We start from the raw sequence: 9,606 nt of genomic DNA, 5'->3' as shown, positions 1-9,606 counted from the left end.
ACTTACTATTATTATTATTACTGTTATTATTTCTCTAAACGTCTGTATTTTATATATTGAGGAAAGTTGAAGAAGTTTGATATATATTTTAATTGTTTCAGTATTATTTAACATTTTTAGAAGTTTCTATCTAGCTTTTTTCTTTAATCTGAATTCCCTTGTTCTGTTCTTCACTCATGTTAATTTAAATATCTCATCAAAAAGTAGTTCTTTATTTTTGCAATGTAGTTATCATTAGGAACAATAGAGATTAATAATTAACAGGTAAAATAAAGTGATCATTCAAATGTTTATTAAAGCTAGTAGCTTAGACATTTTAAGACATGTGTATATAATATATTCATCATTTATATGTATATGTATTACATATGTGTGTATGTGTATATATGTACGTGTGCGTGTGTGTGCATTATGTCTTTGTGCCTTAAGACTCTGCCATAAATTTCATTTGTAATATACTAAGATATCAACTATAGGTTTCACTGTCATAATAAAATGTTTAGATTTGGTACCCTATCCTTAAATAGCATGTATTTATATTTCAAATGAATTTTAACATTATTTAATAGTTTTATTAGATCAGTTAAAACAATTTATGAGATTTTGGCCTATTGTGAAACAAAGATTTTCAGTACTCTAGAGAGTAAATTTTGAGAATGATGAATATCTTAGTGCCTCACTTCTCAGGTACGATGTCAAATTGAATTAAATCTCTTTTAGTTAGGTTAAAAAAAACTTCCTGTGTTTCCAAAGGGAATTACCCACATCTAACATTTCACTTTGACTGTTGAAACCTATTGAAAGAAGATGGTACAAACTCTTAATTGCAGATATCTAGGCTCAGAGGCCCAGCAGGACTTTGTAAAACAATCTTTTGGCAGAAGTTAGAAAGGGTGTATGGCAGGAGAATCAGATTTGGCAGGCATGTGTGAGGAAGAATCCTTCACTAAAGATTTGAAGCTAAGGGAAATACGAGAGAGAGCTTGCATAACATTTGGTTCAGAACATTGAAATAAAGACTTGAGTCTAATTGTGTTTAACTTGGTCCTCGTTTTGCCTGCAGTTGCACATTTTAACATTAGTACAATGTCCAAAAAAATGCAAAGTAATAAGAATAGGTAGAATAGCAATCATTTCCCTGTAAGCACAAAGCCATAGGTCAACAAAGAAATGAAAATTCCAATTCTTAAGCAGAATTTTCTAAAGTGAAAGTAGATAAATACAAAATTAATTTAACTTTACTATATATCAGGAGTAACCTATGAGAAGTGAAATGGAAAAAAGATCCTGTTTATAATAGCAAACAGTGAAGTAAGCCAGAAAGAAAAACACCAATACAGTATACTAACGCATATATATGGAATTTAGAAAGATGGTAACAATAACCCTGTGTACGAGACAGGAAAAGAGACACTGATGTATAGAACAGTCTTATGGACTCTGTGGGAGAGGGAGAGGGTGGGAAGATTTGGGAGAATGGCATTGAAACATGTAAAATATCATGTATGAAACGAGTTGCCAGTCCAGGTTTGATGCATGATACTAGATGCTTGGGGCTGGTGCACTGGGACGACCTAGAGGGATGGTATGGGGAGGGAGGAGGGAGGAGGGTTCAGGGTGGTGAACACATGTATACCTGTGGCAGATTCATTTTGAAATTTGGCAAAACTAATACAATTATGTAAAGTTTAAAAATAAAATAAAATTTAAAAAAAAAAAAGCAAATTTAAAAATATATATAGAACTAAAAAATGAAAGACAAACTCTGTATTCCTAGATGGGATAATTTATAGTTGGTGGATATCATTCCCATACTTATTTTATACTTTTATTAAATGTGTGTGTATTCAGAACAATATGGATTTTTGTTCTGTGGCTTTAAAATGCAAATGAATAGTGTTATGCCTCATATATTCTGCAGCTTACTTTTTACCACACATTAAGTTTTGAGATTTATCTATATTGTTGGATAAGTATCTAGGTATTTCAGTTTTATGTCTTATTCTGTTGTAACAATAAGCTAGTTTATTTATCCATGTCTCTTGATAAGCAATAGCATTGTTTCATTTTTTTTTGATATTGCAAACAAATTTGCTGAAAATGCTGGCACATGGATTCTTGCACCAATGTAAAACTTTATCTGAATATATACCAAGAAGCAGAACGGTTAGGCATAGTGTATGTACATATTTTAGTCTTCTAGGAATTTAGTAACTTTACCAATTGATACTCCAATAACATGTGTAAGATTCCTTTTCTCCATATCCCCACTGTTGTTATGTATGACTTTTCTCACTTTTGCCAAACTGATGAATATGAAAAGGTATCACATTGTTTTAATTTGCATTTCTGGATTACTGATGAGGTGGATTGTCCTGCCATGTTTATGGTCATTACAGTTTTCCATTATGAATGTGAACTCGTATCCTTTGCTCACCTTGCTCTGTTGGGCTACCTGGCTTTTTTTACTGCTTCCTTAAATACTCTTGCTATTTTCCTGTGTTGGTTATCTGTGATGCAACTGCCTTTTTCCAGTATGTAATTTGTATTTGAATTCTATGATAAGCCTGTAGTTTGGGGTTTTATTTTTAGTGTATTCCTTTAAATAAATCTTTTCCTTTATTAATTTTGCATTTATAGCTTTTTAAGAAATTCTTTTCTACTCCAAAGTCATAAAAATGTTCTAGTATACACTTTCCTCTGAATACTGATGTTTTGCTTTTTATGTTTGGGCCTTTCTTCCATCTAGAATTTATTTTTGTTTATGATATGAGCAGGATATATATATATATATTTTTTTTTAATGTGACAGTTTGCTTCACCATCATTTATTGAATAGCCCCTTTTTTTTTCTGTTACCATGTAAAACTACTTTGATCATATCCCAAGTTACTATTGGACTCAGTCTAACACTCTTAGCTATTCAGGGACTTTGCTCCTACAATTCTCCTCTGTCCTTTGCCAAATATTTTTTCCCCTCTGTCCACTGGATTGTTCTCAACAGCATTCAACATTATAAAATATTTCCCATCTTAAAAAATTGTTTTCTTGAACCCCACCCTCAAGCTTCAGTACCACTATTCTGCTCTTCCTTGTCCTAAGAAGTTTCTATCTTTACTGTCTCTTCGCCATACCCATTCTCTCTTATCAGACCTCAGTCAGAATTTAATCCCAACCACTCCACTAAAACCCTTCTTGTCCCAGTTACTGTTGACCTCTGCTTGGAAAGTCTAAAGGTCACTTCTCAATTCTTGTTTTATTCATTCTATCATCAGCAACTGACATTAATTGATCATTCCCTCTCTCTTGAGCAAAGACCTAGACACACATTTATTGTAGACTTAACCACAAGTAGGATACAGCCATGAACCAAAGCAAAAAAAAAAAAAAAATACCTACCTCGTCATCTGTTTATAATTTTACATACACTCAGCCCTTCTTGATGCTGCTTTCAGCCTTCTCTGGGAAGAATAACCTGTATGAACCACCTGAAATGGCTCCTGTATCCTCTGACCTATGGTTGGTTCAGCCAGTGGGGGACCCTGACCAGAAATCAGGAGGAGGGAAGAGAGCAACGGCAGGTATTTCTTTGCCTGGCTCTGTCCCTGAGAGATTGCCTCACGGCGTGTCCCTCAGGCCGACCTCTGTACAGTTCTTTCCTTCCTGTTTGGATAAGAGCTTCCCTCTCATCTTCAGATCTGGGGTAGCAACATCGTATCTGCTACTATGCATATGAGTTCCTTTACACATACAGTTTTGTTAACAGTCCCTTTATGAATAAATCTTCCACAAACATATATAAAAGTACATCATTATTTCCTTTTGAGACTGTCACTAATTCACTTCCTGGGAGAACTTAACTTTCTGTAGGTGAGAGACATATAATAAACACAATTTTAAAATAAATTAGAAGGTGATAAGTAACATGGAGAAAGATAAGGCAGAAAAGGGAGAGAGGAAAGCTAGAAGAACAGTGTTGCAATTTTAAGTCCTGAGATCAGGGAAAGTCCAACTAAGGAAGTGATAGTTGAACCAAGATGAAAGATCTGAGAATCGAGCCCTGCAGATATCTAAGGGACGAGCTTTCCAAGCAGAGGAAACTGCTAATACAATGTTGCTGAGACAGGTTCTCATCTGCTGTGTTTTAGGAGCCAGGAGCAAAGTGATTATAAGTGGGGAGTAGTAGGAGACAAAGTCATAGAAATGATACGGCAGAGGAGTGTAGATGCCAGATTATATAGGCCGTTTTTAAGGACTGGTTTTTGCTCTGAATAAAATGCAGAGCCATTAGATGGTTTTGGGAAGAGGAGCGATATGATCTGATTTTAAGTTTTAAAGACATCATTCTGGCTGTTGTGCTGAGAATAGATGATGGTGGCAAAGATGAATGCAGGGATTCCAGCTAAAAGTTTCTCGCATATTATTCTGGGTAAGAGATGATAGTGGCTTATACCAGAGTAGCAGTGGTAATGGTGGTGAGAAGTGGCAGAATTCTGGGTATATTTTAATAGAGCTCTTAGATTTACTGATGGATTGAAATGAGGCGAAAGAAAGGAGTCAGGCATGAATCCCAAGGGTTTTGGCCTGAGCAGGTGAAAGGATATTGTTGCCATCAATTGTAATGTTGAAAAAAAACAAGATTTGTGAAAAAAAAGATGACGTGTTTCGTTTTGGGCATGCGTTAACTGGGTCAGGAAGGTCTGAAGTAAGAAATGGCAACCCACTCCAGTATTCTTGCCTGGAAAATTCCATGGACAGAGGAGCCTGGTGGGCCACAGTCCATGGGATTGCAGTGTCCGACACTACTGAGCACGTACATATCATTGTTCATTGAAATAGCTGAAAGATGATCCAAGTGTAGATGTTAATAAGACTTGGATTAAGATCTGTAGTTCAGAAAGTGGTCTGGGCTGGAGATACAAATTTGGGAGCCATTAATATAGATAAAATATTTATAATCATGATATTGGATAAAATCACCAAGAAATTGATTATATATATAGAAGAAGAAATGGAGAAGGAAATGGCTACTCACTCGAGTATTCTTGCCTGGGAAATCTTGCGGACAGAGGAGCCTGGCAGGCTATAGTCCGTGGGGTTGCAAAGAGTCAGACCTGACTGAGCAACTGAGCACGCATGTATAGGAGAAGAAAAGTCAATGATTGAGTCTTTTGGGGCACTCGGATGTTAAAAGTTAAAGAGATAAGAAACAACAAGCATAAGAGACAAAGAAGTTTCCAATAAGGTAGGATGAAAACAAAGAGAATGTAGAGCAAAAGTTATCAAACTATGGCTCACAGGGGCCAGATCTGACCCCCTGTCTTTTTTTGTAAATAAACTTTTATTGGAATACTACCAAACTTAACTCATTTACATCTTCTCTTTGGCTGTTTTCATACTACAGTGGCATAGTTGAGTCATTTCAACAGAAACTATGATCCCCAAAGCCCAAAATTGCTATCTGGCTCCCTTACAGAAAAAGTTTGTTGGCCTCTGGTGTATAGAATCTTGGAAGTCAAGTCAAAACAGTGTTTCATTGAGAGGGAGTGACTGCATTGTGATCATGATTAAAATTCCATTAGAAAAACCAACATGGAGCTGACTTGGGTGACTTCAGCAGGATAGTATCAGTGAAATAATTGGAGAAACATACTCTTGTTCATTATTCCCAGGTCTCTAAACTTATTGTAGTCACAGTTAAAATTGTAGTAGCATTTTTGTAAAGAACTGGTAAATTTACTCAACTTTATGATGAATAATAAAGGTTCTTAATCAGCTAAATCAGCTGTGACAAAAGAGTAAAAGTGGGACTGCATATTCAAAAAAGTGGAGCTCTGGTCCATGCTTGGCACCATATACAAAATAATCTCAAAATCAATCATAGATCTAAATATAAAATTTAAAACTGTAAAACTTACTGAATTAACAGGAGAAAATCTTTGTGACTTTGTTTAGGCCAAGATTTCTGAGCTATGACACCGAAAGCACAATACATAAAAATGAATTGGATTTTGTCAAAATTAAAAAAAACTTTGCTCTGTAAAAGATAACTGTTAAGAGAATGAGAGGAAAAGCCACAGACTGGGAGAAAATATTTACAAATCATAAACTAATAAAACTTTTATCCAGAAAATATAAAGAACTTTTAATCATAAGATAATAAAAAAATTTAAATAGATAAATATTTAAGTAGATGCTTCATCAGAAAATATATAAATGGAAAGCACATAAAAAGATCTCAACATCATTTGTCATTACAAATTAAAATCATAATGAGATACTACTACGTACTTATTAGAAGAGCTAAAATTAGAATGACTGAACATACCAAGTCTTCGCAAAGATGTAAAAGAACCAGAATCTTCATACATTACTGGGAGAAATATAAAGTGGCAGAACAACTTTGGAAAAATATTCAGCCATTTCTTACAAAGTTTAATGTTCACTTCCTTTATGACTGAAACCTCTCACTCCTAGATACTTACCTAAGAGAAGTGAAAGCATGAAGATTTAAATGTTTATATTACACTGCAAAGGAAACCATCAACTAAATAAAAAGGCAACTTCCATAATGAGGAAAATGTTTACAAATAATATATTGATAAGAGGTTATAATATAAAGAACTCATACAACCAAATAGCAAAAAAAAAAGTAATTTTAAAATGGGCAGTGGATCTGAATGGATGTTTTTCCAAAGAAGACATTCAGATGGATAACAGGTACATGAAAAGATGATTTTGGGGGTTTTTTTTGTTTTTTTTTTGCCGAGCTATGTGGCTTGAGGGATCTTCATTCCCCAACCAGGATTGAACCTAGGCTCTCAGCAGTGAAAGTATGGACTCCTAACCACTGGACCACGAGGGAATTTCTGAAAAGATATCCCATATCACTAATCATCAGGGTGATGCAAACCAAAACCACAGTGAACTATCATCTCACACCTGTTAGAATAGCTGTTAACAAAAAGATAAGAAATAGCAAGTACGTGGCAAGGGTGTGGAGAAAAGGGCGCTCCTGTGCGCTGTTAGTGGGAACGTAACTTGGTGCAGCCACTATGGAAGACAGTATGGAGGCTTCTCAAAAAATTAGTACGCCTGTATGGCCCAACTGCTACATTTCTGGGTATTTATCTGAAGAACATGGAAACACTAATTTGAAAAGATACATTCACCCCTGTGTTTATTGTACCATTATAATAGTCAAGATATTGAAACAGCATGTGTGTGTGTGTGTGTGTGTATCAGTGGGTGAATGGATAAAGATGTGACTTACATATACAAAAGAATGAAATCCTGCTATTTGCAACAACGTGGATGGACCTTGAAGGTATTATGTTAAGTAAGTTGGAGAAAGGCAAAATGCTTATGATTTCACTAGTATGTGGAATCTTAAAAAGTAAAAACAAACTCCTAGATACAGAGATCAGATTAGTGGTTACCAGAGGGAAAGGAGGCCAACTGTATGGTGATGAATGGTAACGAAATTTGTGGTGGTGCTCACTTTGTAGTTATACAGATGTTGAAGTATAATGCTATACTCTTGAAGTGTATATACCTTTTTAAAAAAATAGGCCTACCATATGATCCAGAAGTTCTATTTCTGGATGTTTATCTGAAGGAAGTGAAAATGCTAGCTGGAAAAAAATATACTCACCCCCATGTTCGTTGCAGCATTATTTATTATAGCCAAGACATTGAAGCAACATAAGTGTCTTTTAATGAAAGACTGGATGAAGAAAATGCATATATGTGTATATATGTACATGTGTGTATGCATATAGACAATGGAATATGATTCAGCCATTAAAAAGAAAGAAAGCTTGCCATTTATGACAACTTGGGTGGACCCTGTCTGCTGAGTCAAATGGAGAAAGACAGATATCAGATGTGCTTACTTATATGTGAAATCTAAGAAGAAAACAAAAAACTCAAACTCATAGTAATGGGTTCTTGGTTTGAGGAGTGGGAGAAATGGTTGAAGAGAATCAAAAGATGCAAACTTACACAGTTATAAAATAAACCATGGGTTTGTAATGTACAGCATGGTGACTACAGCAAATGATATCGTATATTTGAAAGTTGCTAAGGGTATGTCTTAAAAGTTTTCATCACAAGAAAAAAAGACCTGCAGCTATGCATGGACTTAATGTGGTGATCATTTGACAATATGTGCAAACACTGAATCATATTGTGTGCCTAATATTAGTATAATGTTGAATGTCAATTATATCTCAATTTTTAAAAAAAAGACTTACTTATAGCAGCTTTATTTGTAATGGCACCAAACTGGAAACAAAACAGATATCCATCAGCAGATGAAGAAATAAACAAATTAGTATATCTATACACTGGAATACTTCTCACAAATAAAAACAAATGAACTATTACTCAGTTCAGGTCAGTTCAGTCACTCAGTCATGTCCAACTCTTTGCAACCCCATGAACTGCAGCATGCCAGGCCTCCCTATCCATCACCTATCCCTGTCCACCCAAACCCATGTCCATTGAGTCAGTGATGCCATCCAACCATCTCATCCTCTGTCATCCCCTTCTCCTCCTACTCTCAATCTTCCCAGTATCAGGGTCTTTTCCAATGAGTCAGTTCTTCACATCACCTGGGCAAAGTATTGGAGTTGCAGCTTCAACATCAGTCCTACCAATGAACACCCAGGGCTGATCTCCTTTAGGATGGACTGGTTGAATCTCCCTGGAGTCCAAGCGACTCTCAAGAGTCTTCTCCAACACCACAGTTCAAAAGCATAAATTCTTTGGCACTCAGCTTTCTTTAATAGTCCAAACCTCACATCCATATATGACCACTGGAAAAACCATAACCTTAACTAGATGGACCTTTGTTGGCAAAATAATGTCTCTGCTTTTGAATATGCTATCTAGGTTGGTCATAACTTTCCTTCCAAGGAGCAGTTCAGTTCAGTCGCTCAGTCGTGTCCGACTCTTTGCGACCCAGTGAATTGCAGCACGCCAGGCCTCCCTGTCTATCACCAACTCCCGGAGTTCGCTCAGACTCATGTCCATCAAGTCAGTGATGCCATCCAGCCATCTTATCCTCTGTCATCCCCTTCTCCTCCTGCCCCCAATCCCTCCCAGCATCAGAGTCTTTTCCAATGAGTCAACTCTTCACATGAGGTGGCCAAAGTACTGGAGTTTCAGCTTTAGCATCATTCCTTCCAAAGAAATCCCAGGGCTGATCTCCTTCAGAATGGACTGGTTGGATCTCCTTGCAGTCCAAGAGACCCTCAAGAGTCTTCTCCAACACCACAGTTCAAAAGCATCAATTCTTCAGTGCTCAGCCTTCTTCACAGTCCAACTCTCACATCCATACATGACCACTGGAAAAACCATAGCCTTGACTGCTGCTGCTGCTGCTAAGTTGCTGCAGTCATGTCTGACTCTGTGCGACCCCATAGACGGCAGCCCACCAGGCTCCCCTGTCCCTGGGATTCTCCAGGCAAGAACACTGGAGTGGATTGCCATTTCCTTCTCCAGTGCATGAAAGTGAAAAGTGAAAGTGAAGTCGCTCAGTCGTGTCTGACTCTTCTCGACCCCATGGACTGCAGCCCACCAGGCTCCTCTGTCCATGGGATT

This window comes from Bubalus kerabau, chromosome 1 (assembly GCF_029407905.1).
Source record: "Bubalus kerabau isolate K-KA32 ecotype Philippines breed swamp buffalo chromosome 1, PCC_UOA_SB_1v2, whole genome shotgun sequence".
NCBI lineage: Eukaryota > Metazoa > Chordata > Mammalia > Artiodactyla > Bovidae > Bubalus > Bubalus kerabau.
This window is presented reverse-complemented; position numbering follows the sequence as displayed.